At 46.5% G+C, this 15,304-nt stretch overlaps 2 long non-coding RNA genes across 2 annotated transcripts; both read right to left on the minus strand.

Moving 5' to 3' along the window:
- Positions 1-578: 578 nt before the first annotated feature.
- Positions 579-6,070, minus strand: LOC309885218. Its single transcript, XR_014318744.1, has 3 exons — positions 5,922-6,070; positions 5,643-5,784; positions 579-739 (listed from the first exon to the last, which is right to left on the minus strand). It is a non-coding gene; the product is annotated as an uncharacterized lncRNA (long non-coding RNA).
- A 692-nt stretch (positions 6,071-6,762) lies between these two features.
- On the minus strand, positions 6,763-12,185 carry LOC309885217. Its single transcript, XR_014318743.1, has 3 exons — positions 9,919-12,185; positions 7,569-7,653; positions 6,763-6,937 (listed from the first exon to the last, which is right to left on the minus strand). It is a non-coding gene; the product is annotated as an uncharacterized lncRNA (long non-coding RNA).
- Between the last annotated feature and the right edge of the window lie 3,119 nt (positions 12,186-15,304).

Genomic DNA, 15,304 nt, shown 5'->3' on the forward strand with positions numbered 1-15,304 from the left:
CTGGGGGGCTGAAGAAGCTGCAGCAGGGCTGGGAAGGCAAAGCCTTCTGGCTGCCCCGTTCTCTCTGCTGGGAGCCCTGTGTCCGTGGGCACAGCTGGAGGGCTGACAGCTCCCACAGCCCAGCAAGGGGCTGCAGCAAACATGGGGCCGAGCCCTGAGGCCCTCTTGCTTCAGCAGTACCTGAGTGGGGCTCGGTGTGGCACGGAGGGTGCTGGGGGAGGCTGAAAGGCAGGAGGTGAGCTGGGGGCTGCGTCGTGCTCCACCCTCGCTCGCTGTGTGGCAAGGAGCACGGGCTTAACCTCTGCGTGCCTCCCACCCTGGCTGAACCAGAGATAGGAACCTCTGTCTGTCTCTGTGGGTTTCTGCGGTACTTAATTGATTTGTGCTGCTAAACAGCCTCGTAATAAATGAGTACAAGGTGTTAAAGAAGGATGAGCTAGTGGGAAAGATCCATCTGAAACAAAGCTTAGATAGAAAACATGTGCATGCCGAGGCAGAGTGCACCCTCTCCCCGTTCCCACCCCTGGCCCCGCACAGGGTGATTAATGCTTTACAGAAACACTGGCTTGTTTTCAGGCCTCTGTCGTGTCCTTGAGCATCTCTGCGGCCTGACCATCCAGTGAGGTTTGCTGCTGCCGGAAGGAGGCCAACCGGGAAGCTGAGTGTTGCCAGTTCATGTACCCGCCCTTGTCCAGCGTCGTGCTGACACCACCAATTCACCCAGTAAGGATGGCTTTTCCTGCGCAGAAACAAGGCAACACTATAGGAAAACTTAGTTTAAAGTGAGAAACTTCTGGGAATTCCTCATTATTTTTTTCTTTCCAGCTGCAGAGTAGGGTGAAAACTATCAGCTATAAAAATATTACAGTTTATGCTGTTAAACAAATCATCATTTGTCATCAGGTAGCTGAATTACATCCAATTCCAGTGACAGAGCCAAAACTGATTTTTTTTTCCCAATATTATCATATAGTAACAGCTGGCAGAAAACTGGCAACCGAGGCTGTGCTGGGCTGATAAATAAACCAATGCAGAAGACACAGTATCTCATGGAGAGACTGCAGCTCATGCTGGAATGTGTTGAACAAACGCTTGTTAACGATCTATGCACAGGCGGAGAATTGCTTGATGAAAAGGTACTAGAAAAATGTTATTTAAATAAGACACAGATTTCCTAGGGTTATCAAAAGAGCAAGCCAGGTTTTAGGTCTCAGAATACTAAACCATAGCAGCAAAGCAGCAAATGTTAGCATTTCTTGTTCATTGAAACTGAGAGTCTGGTAATAATGAGTGAAATGTCCCAACCAGTTCTAAGATGCAGAAAAGCAAGCCAGAAAACCAACAGAGAGAAATATTTTTATATTTGTTTCACAGTTCCCAAAATCTGCTGGAGAATTTTCCACTCTTCCAGATGTTTTCTGAGGCAGAGAGAGACACACTGACTTCAGATGCTGTGTTGCCTCTAAACTGATCAAACTACCCTTTACCACATGGGAGAAAGAAGGGCAACAAGTGAAAATGCCCCAGCAGGAGATACTGCTTCAGGCTGAAGCTCCATGCCTTGTACAGCCAGCATATTAATGCCCTGGGTTATGTACTTAACACCACTCTGGTTTTGTCTCTGCTTTGCAGGCATTTTATTTTTATCATGGGTAAGAACAGGAATGTGTGCGTCTCCGTGAGAGAATGAGCATGGGGCTGCAAGCTACATCTCAGTGCAAATAATATTTTGGCAGGAAACCTGCAGGAGATTAAATTAGGGGCCTAAAGACTGAATATTAAAACATTTCAAACTTTGAGTTCCTTTAAATAAGCAGCTACAAACCAAAGAAGAAGTCTGACAAAATTAGCATGTCCAAAGTGCTAAAGGAATTCACTAAGGGTTGTTTGCTTATTGATGCAGATTTAGGAGGACTTTTAAAATTATTTGTATTGGTAGCTGTATATGTCAACATGCTATTTCCTCAACGCATTTTGAGTCCAGATTAGCTAAAGTTTTAAGTGTTGGCAGACTTGCTACAATAGAAGGGAAATGCCAATGGAATATAACTTTAAACATGATCCAATCCCTGATGATTCATTGGATGTGTTAAAATTTCCTTTGAGACCATGTAAGTAATGCAGGCACTGGAGTGCAGAGTGCCTGTGACTCAGCTCTCTGCAAGGCAAAGGGAGGATGTCAGAATTACTCACTGGGACAGGAGGAATCTCATTTATCTATTTATAGGCAAGGCTGAGATGAGCTTGTACCATTAAAGAGCTGAGTTTGCCAGTTCCCATTCGGGGAGAAAGAGGGAAGGCCCTCGCTTTAGCCGTTGAAATAAAAAGCTTCAGTGTTGGCCTCCTTTTTTCCCCCTATTTCCAGCCTTGCTCTCATAAGTAGCGTGGGGCTCGCAGCCTAGGCCTGGACTGAGAGCAGGGCAGCCCTGAGAACCCCTGGCCCTGGCCGCTGGCCCCAGCTGTTGCTCGCAGCCCTCCTGAGGGGCCCAGGCATCAAGGCTCAGTGCCCCGAGGTCGGGAGAGCCACACGGGCATTACTGTGGCATGTATCCCTCAACAAGTCTCATTTAGAAGTACACACTTTGCCAAAACTTTGTTGTCCGCATGTTTCTCTTTGAAGATGTACAACATTATCCCTTGTCCAGGCCTTTTGACAAAGAAGACATGATAAAGAGAGGGCCAGGGGACAGAGCAGGGAGCTGAGCGTGTCGCCTGCTTCCAGCTCCCCGGGGACAGCCGCCGAGGCTGCATGGAGGCAAGGCAATGACCGCCGGTGTCAGGACAGCAAATCGTGGAGATGTGCTTTCAACCACGTAGACAAGCTTTGGAGGTGAAAGATGGTCACATTTGGGGATAAAAAGCAAGAGCTCAAACTCGCAGCAAACTGTTTTAGTGGCATACATCTAGCACATCACTGCACACATTTCAGCCTAGTTTTCCTACTAAGAAAGAGATCACTACTTGGTAGGTGCCATGCGAGTCTCAGTCACCACACTGCTCCATCACTGGGAACACATTTGTGGTGGTGTTCTGAGATGTTCCTTTTAATTCCCTGCATTTAACCACCATGACTGACTCCTTTCCCAAAAAGAAGTTTAGGAACACAGGGCTCTGGATTACCGATCCAGTCGCCCACTATTACAGTCAATTACATTATATCATGCTTTTTGGCAGGCTACTCCAGCACTTCATTTAAAATTTTCAGCCTTAATATCATTTGTTCTTGTGCCAGCATCATAATTTAGTTTAAACAATTCTCTTTTTTCTCTGATCTTTACCTATCAGATGTATTTACTGAAAACAATCCTATCTCCTCTAGTCTTTGTTTTGAGAAACTAAACAAATGAAACTCTTCTAGTCTTCTCTTGTTCTAAACCCTCTGATCATCCTCAATGCCCTTCTCTGTACCTGCTAATCTTCCCTGAACATGAGTGAACCTGTATCTTCTAGGATTGTGTTTGCCTTTCCATATCAGATTGGTGGTTCACAGTTATCCCTGGGAGCGAGTAATTCACTGTGTTTTTTTAACACCACCCTACTTTTGTCATTTTCAAGTCAGTAATGTGATATTCTAGTTATTAATTTCTAATTGCATATCTTTATACTTTCTCTATTCTATTTCAGATAAATTCTGTCATTCAGTTATTGCTGATTGATGTTCTGATCCTCCTTTGTATTAAGAAAGCCTGTGTCCTGAGCAGATTTCTTTACTACATTCCTGCTGCTGTGCCAGAGTCATTAATGAAACAAGCAAGGCTGAGCTCAACACTGACCTTTGAGGAGTTCCACTTATTAACTGCCTCTGTCCGGCATTTCCCCTCTCCTCGGAGCTCCCCTTCCCTCAGAGCTTTAGCAGTTTTGTGTTCACCATCCACACTAATCCCCATCTTCTCAACTTCAACTAGTAATTTCCCCTGTGGTATAATATCAGATTCTTCACTCAAGGCTGGATAGAGTAAATCACCTGTATTTCATTTGTCTAGAAAAAAAAAGCAGTCATCAAAGAGAAGTATCAGGTTAAGCTGAACTCATTTAATGTGCCAGTTCTTTCCAAATCCTGGGATGGAAATCTGCCAGTGCACCTTCATCTGAGTACACTGAATTCTTTAAGGTTTTCCTTCCATCTTGCATGTGACAATTTTCATTCCCTGATGTATGTTCCCACTAGAAATCCTGTCTTTGCCCTGCTGCTCAATATGATAATCTCTACTGAAAAAGTAAACAAAGTGTTTTTAATTCATTTTTAGACCATATGCAGACTGGTCTAATCTCAACCCCATTCTCACTACTACATAGTGACCACATTTCTCCTCTTTTTTATTTCTCTAGCTGAAACTTTGTGCCATCTGTTCTAATTTCCTTTTCAAAGTCTAGTTCACAATTTTACTTCTGACATTTTTCATTCTACCCCTATATTTCCTGACCTCAGCAAATTAAAATCGGATGACTGAGGCAAATACTGCCTCCAGTCTTCTGCTCCACCACTCTTCTCTGATGCCGCCCGTGTGGCACCGACAGAGTAACTCCTAAAGCAGGTCCTGAACTGCCGGACCACGCGTGTCCCTGGAACAGCAGCTGCTGGGTAAGCTGCTTAGTCAGCCCCGTGGCAGGAGTGATGGGCTCCATCAAAGAGCAGAGCAGATGGTCGTTCCCTGTAGCGGTTCCCCTCCAGACATCTGATTTCAGTCCCTGGCTGCATGTGAACCGAATTCCCTCTTGCCAATCAGACCTTCTGCCCTCTCCCTGCCTGCTGTCAGTTAACTCCCCCCGTGTGTTTGGGGCTGGTTATTTATCCCACTGGGTTTGGAGTGTTTCCCTTCAGGGTTTGTCCTGCGTGTTTCAGCTAGTTTTGGAATCCAGTTTCACATTCAACTCATAAGCTATTCAGTGCAGTTGATTCCACTAATTAGTTCCCTTAATTTCCCAACATTTGCCCTTTTTGAGATGACTATGTTTTGGTGTGTGACTACAGACCGTGCTGAAGATTCAGCCCTAATGAGGTGCCTGTAAAAGCTCCTGTTTCTTAACCAGTCTTCAGAGGCTTTGGCTGACTCACAACTTGGTGCTTTAGAGACAGAAAGAGAACTGCACTTCCCTTTGTGTGTGAGAGAGACTCTGTATCACCTTAACACTTCTCAGTATTAACTGGGGTTTTCATTCTACAACAGCTGAGACGTAAAGAGCCTAAAGGTCACATTTCAAAAGGTATTGCGCCCAGTGAAGATTTAGTTAAGTCTTTAAAGTAAAGTCTAAAGCTCCCTAACCCCACTAGGATCGCTGCAGCAGTTTAACTTTGCTTACCGGAAAACAAGGTGTCTGCACCAGGCTGCTTGCTTTGAATTCTGTCTGGGTCCTGCAGACAGCAAAGCCCATCCGCACTGCTGAGCACCCTGACTGCAGCCAAGGCAAGTAGCAAAGGCCTAGCTCGGGCTGCTGGTATGAGGCTGACACAAGAAGAGAGGAGCCCTGTCCACAAGACACTTGAAGAATGCAAAGCGTTTAAAATCCTGGCCTTACTGCCACGTAGGGCACTGAAAGGGGGAGTTGAACTTTAGTAGTTGCCTACGTAGCCACCCACTCACTTTCCCCGCTCCCTTGAGAAGCGCTCTGGGACCCTGCATGTGGACGTGTCCTCACCTTACCTGCGTCCTCAGCTGCAGAAGGCAGCGGCACTGCCCGCTTCCCAAGTCAGTCTGCAAGTGATGCAACCACAGCACTAAGGCCACGTCCATCTGAGACAGATGAAAGCTGTCTTCTGCTGACAAACTGGTGCATGTTCAAACCCTGTAGAAAGAGATGAAGTGGCAGAGCAAAGTAAATTTCTCTCCTTCCCTCTCCTCTCTTCCAAGGAGAGCAGAGATATCCCTTTCCCAAGGCATGTCTGCCTGGAATGCCCCCTGCTCTGCTGGGCACCTACTGACCTGGGCAGCGTCACAGGACTTGGGGTTTTCTGAAAGAGTAACCTCCTTGTGAACAGGCTTATGGCTTTGGGAGGCACAAAGTAGTCTTGTCTTCCAAGTGTCCAAGCCTTCTTTTCACTTCTGTTTATTCCTTCACTAGCATTTATTTTTGGCCTTGAAAGAAAAACACAACTCCACATTAAAGGGATGGTGTCCAATTAAAACCCACAGGCGGCACCACCCCTTTGCTCCCCCTTTGCAGCAGAAGGCAGCAGAGGAGCCCAAAGAAAGGAAAAAAAAAGGCAGGGTTGGAGGAAACCTATCACTTGTTGGGCATAAAACTGTTTTTACTTTCTAGTGAAAAGGCAGCAGAGCATCCTCAGAAGCACATAGCACACTGGTCAAATAGGCCAGATCCTGCATGCCTGAGGCTTGTTTGTGTACATAATTACAGGCCCAAGGGCACATTTCCATTTGTCCTGGAAAGCCTTTCTAGCTGGTATTATAAATGGAGCTCAGGAGAGCGAAACACAGCCTATCAGTGATACCAGATCAGAAAGACACCAGTTCACTCTGCTGCTGCACTGACTCCACAGCCCTTTTGGCTACTGGAGAGCCAGAACATCAGAACAATTTTTACACTGTGTGAACGAGCTTAGGAGGAGCTGCAGGTGATCCCTGCCTCCTGAGACCAGTGCCAGCTGCACACACACACCTCTCCTGTTCAAGGCTAGAGTTAAGGCAAACAAAAGCACTTTGGCCACCAGTGGAGAACACTCACCTGTTTGACTTTGCAGAGAAGTATTCACAGAGCCAGTGCCAGCTTTGTGCCTGTCACCTCCCAGCAGAGACTTGTGACTGTGTGTGGCCTGACGCAGCTGCAGAAGGGTTGTCTATGGGCTCACAAAGCTGATGTCCAAGGCACAAAGTTCAAGGTCAAGGTCCTGTATCAGCTGTGTGTGTGGTCAAGACCTGCATTCCTTTTGGGAGAGGCAGAGGAGGCGCGCAGACTGCCTCATGAGCTCTTTGGACTGTATCTGCAAGAGGAAATAAGCTCACTTTGGCAATGTCTGTTTTGGACCACCCAGCAGCACTCAGCACCCAACCTCAGGTAGCTGCGCTCCCTCCCCGTAGCACAGTGATTGAGCTGGGCACCTGAAAACAGACATTAATGCAGTCTGCTCTCAGGACCTATGTGACAGTGACCACAACCCTGTCTGTTTTCACTGAAATCAATGGGACTCTGCCCACAGGCCTGACTCATCTCTCTCTTATATCAATACCTTATCTTTTAAGTCTGTTGGCTTCTATGAAATTGCAGCTTGTCAGGCTCTGGATGTCTGTAAGGGCATGGCTGGGCCAAAAGATATGGAGGTAGCAACCCTTGGACATGGTAGAGAATGAAACCTCTGGGAAGACTGAGTCTGTCTCGTGCTTAGCAAGTTAGCAGAATATTAATGACATATCACTCAGAGTAAGTGCTTCTGGATGCTTGGCTGACTTTGGAAAGGGGCACTTTGAGAAGGATAAAACTGCATTTTCATTGCTGAGAGTCTTCCTCCAGTAGTAAGATGTGTCCCCTGGGATGCTGGTAACATATCGGTGTTGTCTTCAGAGAGTATGTAGGGGCTGGGGTCTTACACTGCTAAACTACAAACAAATGCTTACCACCAAGTATCACGTAAGTCCAGACAAAGGATTTACATACACAGAGATGGCCACAGGTGGGCTGTCCTCCAATTAGCCCATGAATCTAGAAAAAAAAAAAAATTGTATTCTTTCCTTTGTGTATAAAACATAATTAAAATAATTACAAAAACAGATGCATTGTATCAGTAACTGACACATTAAGAAATTTGTCACGGTTATTCAGGATATTCAGGAACTCACAGCCTCCTTGCAATATCAATAATGATTATTTATAGCCTACTATGCAAAGAATGTAGTCCAGAAAAACTGACTGATTATAAGGTAATACAGTCACCTCAAGGGAGAAGTCTAGTGCAAGGTGCTGGCAGCCACGGTATCACACCGTTTTCTTGTCTTATATTATAAACTTTATTGTAAGTAGTGGTGTTCTTGTATTCTGAACAGAATGTCTCAGTTCCTCTGCAAGAAATACCCGTTGTATTCCTGCTGAATTTCATTGAATTTATCCCTGATTTATATTAAAGATCAGAGGCAGATCCATGCTACTGCTTTATCTATAAATCCCTTAGCAGCCTATTCACAAGGATGTGCAGCTTCATAAAAGAATGAGTTGAGAGAATGAGCTGGGTGGTAGACTGCCTATCAGTTCTGAAGGTATTACCATAGCATCTGGAGAAGCTACATGCAGTACTAACACAAGGTACAAGGAAGTCTCAGCCCTTGAAAAGAGCTAACAAAGAATATTCACAGAAAGTGAGAGGTAGAAGAGCTCCATGGAAAAGAGAAGTGGCTGTACCATGTCACATTGCAGGGAACTGAGTGGCAGGAGCAAGGCCCTTGTCTCTCAGCACCCTCCAGCTTCAGGCTGCCTTTTGGTCCTTTCTATTTCTGCATGCAGACCTCACCATCTTTAACTAGAAGCTCAATCCAGAAAATCTTTTTTTTTTTTTTTTTTCCTTATTAGTCAAGAGAACCAGCTTTCTGCTAGTTGTGAAAACAAATTCTTTCCTGTGATTAATACCTGTCTCCTATGTTAAAGACATCAATCTCTACATGGATCAGATCCTTATAAAGCTAAGCTCTCTTCTAATAAAAACCTTTTTTCTTTTCGTTTCTTTCTTTTCTTTTCTTTTCTTTTCTTTTCTTTTCTTTTCTTTTCTTTTCTTTTCTTTTCTTTTCTTTTCTTTTCTTTTCTTTTCTTTTCTTCTTTTCCTTTCCTCTCTTCTCTTCTCTCTTCTCTTCTCTTCTCTTCTCTTCTCTTCTCTTCTCTTCTCTTCTCTTCTCTTCTCTTCTCTTCTCTTCTCTTCTCTTCTCTTCTCTTCTCTTCTCTTCTCTTCTCTTCTCTTCTCTTCTCTTCTCTTCTCTTCTCTTCTCTTCTCTTCTCTTCTCTTCTCCTTCCCTTCCCTTCCCTTCCCTTCCCTTCCCTTCCCTTCCCTTCCCTTCCCTTCCCTTCCCTTCCCTTCCCTTCCCTTCCCTTCCCTTTCAAGCCATTTTTGTGGTAGATACCAGCCTTTAGCCATTCCACATTTCCTGGTTAACTGGAGCCAATCACACACTGTTTGGTACTGAACCTGAGTCTCTAATTTATATACAACGAAGGCATTGTAATGATAACGTAATGGAGAACAGTCCATTAGCAGAAATCGGTTATCTAGCATGGACAAATTATTTTCTTTTCATGTTTCCATCAATATTAAGATCCATTAATCATATTTTAAAAAAGAAAAAAAAAAGTGCCAATGCCTTTAAACTTACACACTAGTTCTAAGAATATCTGCATGGGATACCTGGGCCAGCCCTGTTTTCCCTCACAGTGAGGAAATGTCTCCAATATGCTGAGAAGAACTGGATTTTTACCACCACAGATGAGTTCACAACTGGTTCAACTCCACTAATATTCTCTTTATAAAGTCAGAATATAGCAGTCTGGTTTTAACAAAAAAGAAATCAAGACTAAATACAATGTATTTTGAAGGAGGGAATATTCCTAGCAGCAGCTGGAAGGGAAGTGGAATTCATAAATGTCTCTTTCATCTTTATCAGGTTACTATTCAGTGCAGTTACATTTATTAATAACAACATCCCTTAAACCACATTGTGAAAATCCATTAGCAAGAAATGCTTTAAAATGTACAACAGGCTGTAACAGATGATTTATCGAGGGCTGAAACAATTAAATACTATAAGCAGAGTGGGCATTTTTATGGGCTGTTGAGCTTGCCAGAGTATCATTACACATATTCAGAAGAGGACTGTTTGTGTTGTGCAACTCAAACTTTTTCTTGAATTCAATAATTCTACATTTCCAAGCGGTAATGCAAACTAAGAGCATTCTCTGACTTTTTCTTCATCGCACTTCCATACATACCTGCCCCTGGAAATGCTGATGGCCACTTCAAAGTTGCCCTCTGTGGCATTTGCTACACTGGGAGGTCCCGGAGTGCTGCTGTCTGCATCAGGTACAGGGAGAGCGCCCCTGGGAGAGCGATCACTGCTTGCAGGGGAAATGCCCTCTGACTGCTCTGTAACAAACCCTAACAAGAAGAACCCTTTAAGAGGTTGTTTAACTATCCCCATGAGAGTCAAACTTAGCAGGACTGACCTGGAGGCGATCACCATATCGTTCTTTTTTTCCAACACATCCTGCGTTTGCCCTGGAAGTTGACGTGTTCCACTCCCATTTCCTTACTCGGGTTTTTAAAACCCACTGTTTTAAGTGTCAGCCGCCAGCAAGTAATCGCTGTGAAAGTGCCAGATAGTGAGACCAAATTCAGATGAGGGATTTTGTCATTCTCTTCAAGGAAAAAACTGCCAGCCTTGACTACTGTGCATATCCTGCAACGCTGAAGGTTCATGCAGGTCCCAGGGGGGTCGTTACAGGCTGTGCTGTCCTCTCGGTCGCTTCCAGTTTGCAGCAGAGAACAATAATGGCACAGACAGCTCAGCACTGCTGCTGCACTCGTTCCCCAGCCGTGACTATCAGTCACAGCCTCCCGCTGTATCAGGGCAAAGATGTTTTTGAAGACATTTGCTTTGTTGCTGAGCAAGGCAAAGCCTCAGTCAGGGGTTACAAGGAGAGGCAAGGGGAAGGGGTAGGAGATGTGACTGCAGTCAGGGAGCAAGTGAAACAGCGGTTCTGGGGGCTCGGTGCCACTGAGTGGGCTGCACGTGAAGTGGCTTTGGGCTGTATTAGGTTTTCACTTACTTGCTGGCAGATCCACGTGTGCTTGTTCTCCTTCCAGATTTGATCATTCCCTAATTCTGAAAAAGATGCCTGAGGCAGGGGCCATGCAGTATCTGAGGCAGATATGCAGACTGCAGCCCAAATGCAGCCCAGTTCCCTCCAGAGTGAAAAACCCCTTCTCACCTTTAAGCTGGGCCTTTCACTCACCCCAGCAGAACAGGCAGACGGGTAACGCAGACGAGCTGCGCTCTGGGTTCATTTGTCCCCACAGCGTATTCCATGCAGGAGGGCGAAGGGGTGGCAGAACAAATTAGCAGCAGAATGTATCTGCTGTAATTGCGCACGAGCCAACTTGTTAGATTGATTAGTTTCTGTCCCAGCTGAAATTGTAGCTCCATGATTGCTTTTGACTGAGCACAACTAGAAAATGCGTAATTACATGGGCCAACGCACAGAGAGCTGCAGCTACAGGTGCCTGCTGCTTTGCTGCTGAAGTGCAGCACACGGGGGGAAAAGGGGAACTTGGAAACAAAGCAAACATTCACACCTCACCACATCCTCACTGAGGAGTTCACAGCTTTCAGGCTTGGGCAGTGTGAAAGGCTAAAATTCCTCAATGACAGATTGTGTGGCATGAAACATCGCACGCAGCGTGTCAGTGCTGGAGATGGTGGGTTCAGCCCATCCAGCCAGATGAAAGCGGTCCAGGCTAACGCTGGTGAGACAATACTTGGCATCTCGCAGAACAATCATTCTTGGCTGTAATATTCCCCTCCTGGTTCATTTTCTGTTTTCTCTGTTGTTGACCTCCAGTGATGGAGGAAAGGGGCTGGACGCGGACGGTGCTCTGAGCAGGAGAGGGGCCTGTAGGAATGGGAACAGCTGTGGGGCTGGGAGGGAAATGGAGACAGGGCAATGAAACAGATACGCTTCCTCTTTGGGAGGACGGGCTGAGCCAGTCTGAGCAAAAAAAAGAAAAGGGTAAAATGAAAGGGAGGAAACCAGAGAAGAGAAGATGGAACAAGGGAGATCACAGAGAACAACAGGAAGCAGCGCTAAGAGGACAGACATGAAGGCTAGGGTTTGTAGGGGAAAAGCAAACAGAAAGAATAAAAATAATAAAAAAAACTTCAGGAATATTTTGCAAAAGACAGAGAATTTAAAAAAAAAAAAGTCTAAAAAGCCTATAAAAGTGCCAGCTACCCAGCTGCTGTAAGTGAAACTCCAGTACACTTACGTCAACACCACACCACTGATCAGCACCAGGGGAGGAGGTTTGGGGTTGTTTTTTTAATTTCATGGAAAGGCTTTCAGCGATGCAGAACGTGAACTCCAGCCTCCACTGATGGTAAAGGATTTAGAGGTGCTTATGGCCTCACAAAAACAAGACCCAACTTGATAAAGCCCATGAGACGAGCTGCCACATCACAGCCCGCGAGCAGCCAGCCTCTCTCCACATCAGACTTCCACCTCGAGACCAACAAGTCTGGCGCATGCGGGGAGCTGGAGGGGGCACACGGGGGCACGAGGCCACTTCTGCACCCGCGGCAGGGCTGCTGCCCCGGCTCTGCCTCCCCCACACCGCAGCAGCCATCGCTTCCTGTGCCCTGAGGCGCAGTGAGGGCCTCGACTTCCACAGCCAGGCTGGAAGAGGGGAAGAGGCATCCACTTTGCTGGTTGAAGTGAAACATGTGGCTTATTGGCATGGCTTGTTTAGTTTGGCTCCTAGTGCTCACTTGGTGTTATTAGAGAAAGCAATAAAAATGCATTAAATACTAGGAACTACATTAAAACAACATGGAGCGTGCACCACAACCCAAGACAAGCAAGGGGGCTGAGAATGGAGACTGCCCTTCCCTCCAGTCATCCTCTTCTGCGTGAATATCGTGGAGACAGCATTACAGTGAAGTTTGGAGACCTGGAGCTGGTGACATGCTGCCTGCAGCACCACAGAAGATTTCATCCTGTGGCTTCTAGAAAGACTTTGAAATACTGCAGTCAGCTCCTATGCATCTCTGCTGAGCTCCTTCCAGACTAAATCCATAAAGTTATCATGCTTTTGCCAAGACTTAATTTTCTTTTGATCGCATAGCAAAGGGTATATCCCCCCGCCATAGGGAGGACTGTGAGATGTCAGAAATGAGACATCTGTCACCTGCCTGAGCCGGTGCTTGCTGCTCTGGCCCAGCTTCTGTAGCTCCACCTGACTTCTTGGTTCCTTCTCTGGCCTTGAGAACAGACTCCAAGGGCTCTGGGATTGCTAATTTGCCCATTTTGTTAACTGATTTTAGCCGCAGCTGGATCCTCACATTTCTTCTGTACCATGAAAACCACAACTGCATGTTATGCCTGGGCAAGTGGCGAGGTGATTATTGTAAAGCCTGGATTTCCTAAGGAAACGAAGCTTTACATGGAGTGCCGTGTGAGCCCAGTGTGTGTATAAAAGTGGCTCTTGAGCATGTCAGACAATTTCAAGGAGACAGAGAGAAGGATTTCTCAAAGCCCTGAAGTTCCCAGACAGGCACTGGAGATGACGGATGGAGGACACAGACACCATTAGTATCCCCTGTGGAGAAGGCAGCAGCGCTGCTCCCTCTGCAGCAGACAGCAGAGACGCCACAAGGGTAAATGCTGCTCATTAGACCTTCTGATCATGAAATTACTCGTTCATAATCCTTTTCTCTCATCACCTTCTCTTGCATTCGCTCCCCCTTTCTGCCTGGAGCTGCACGTTGTACAAGTTACACTCACCGCCTTCCTCCTGCAGCTGCCCATCGTCCCTGGGGCTGACCCCTGGTGGTGAGGGTACCTGCATCCCACTGCAAAACAGGCAACAGAGAAAAGAGTGAGGGGATCAGCGCGCAACGAGAGGAGCTGCAGCGGGGTGACAGCTGTCCCCCAGCCCATCCATTGTTGCTGTGCACAGCAGCAGCTTTAAGAAAGTGGTGTAAATTACAGGAACTGGATCACTGGCTTGAACAATGTCAGCACGTCCCTTTGAGGGCATTCACCCCCCCACACCATGAAGCGACAAGTTATTATTTAACAGCAGACCTCACACAGAGGAATGCTTTTCTGTATTCATGACCTCTAACAAGTATAGCAATTGTTTACTATACTCTGAGTGATCCAGAAGGAGCTATAATGTGATAATTATAGAGAAACCTTCCTAAAAATATATTTCTGATGCATCAGCAAAAACTCAGCAGGCCCCTCCAGCTGGCACTGAACATACGAGTTAAGCCCAATTTGAGAATCAGATCGTGCACTACATTTTGTGCAGCTGTGCAAAGGCTGCAGCGAGGCGCTCTGGAGCAGAGGCCTTGCAATGACAGAGGGAAGGGCCAGAAGCAACAGAGAAGCAGACGGGGCCAGAACCACTGGTTCTTTTCTCATGGGTAATGACACTGGAAAACCTCAAGCCCATTTTCAAGATGGACAAACTGAGGCTCTGAAAATCAGAATGCCAGCATTTTCTGATCTGCTCACTGACCCACTGGTGTCTGGTTGTAGAGGTCCAGTCTGAGGCCAGGCTGTGCCTGCTTCCCCAGACCTACCAAGCCGCTACATTTTTCACCAAGCAGTATGATTCATTGGTATGATTTTTTTTTCCTACACACTACATTCATACAGCCTCTCTTTAGTCAGTGTTACCAGTCCCTAGCTCATGCTCTTTGAAGAAAGATCTACAAAGGCTTCAGCTGCTGCTACCTTGTAGCAGAGCCACCAAAAAGCCAACCTTCTGCTGCCCTTCAGAGCCCCAGGGGTGACCTAACCCCACTCCCGTGGCTGCAGCTAATCAGATTGTGACGGGGGAAGCCAGGGCACATGTGTTTGTTCTCTTCGTCCAGCACTGTTGCAGTCCAGCACTACTCTTCAGCGGCTCTGGGGTACCTCAGTAGCACCTACATGCTTCTGTGCCTCTGTCTCCTCACCTGCAAATGGGCCAGGATGACAAACCCTCAACCTAGGGCTGTTCAGGTTTGGAAATACACTTGGCATCTTGAAAGAAGGCTTCTGTGGAAGTGCAAACAGTAATTTATTGCTTCAATTAAAAAAGTGTGCGTTTTACAATCCACAGCCTGTTTGTACTTCTACTTCTTATAGATATCTCTCTAAAAAGAACTCGGCTCTGGTAGCTCCTGGATTTGGCACAGCTTGTCAAATAAGCAGGCTCACCAACCTTTCCACGACACACAGTGCTTCTGTGTAACTTTGCAAGCTGTGTTTGACTTGCCTGAACTTGAACAGTCACCACTGATTGATTGGCTTCTAAAAATATCCACCCGCCATGGTTTGAAGTCCAGAGAGCTCCTGTTGATTTAGATGGAGACCTTCTTGCTGGTGGGAGGCTCAGACAGACACCTGACACCCGGCGCTGCTCTCGACTCCACTCGCAGCCTCCTGTGTGGGGAGGGTCCCGCGGGGAGCCCCTGACTGAGGCAGCCCCCGTGCCCAGCAGAGCCCTGCTCCACCACGCTCAGCAGCTCTTGGTACCGCCAAGCAGCCCTACGGATCCCTGCCCTTCCTGCAGCCCCAGTCCCAGACTGCGGCTATTGGTAATAAGTGG

Source organism: Aythya marila, assembly GCF_965140915.1.
Source record: "Aythya marila genome assembly, chromosome: 18".
NCBI classification, from domain to species: domain Eukaryota; kingdom Metazoa; phylum Chordata; class Aves; order Anseriformes; family Anatidae; genus Aythya; species Aythya marila.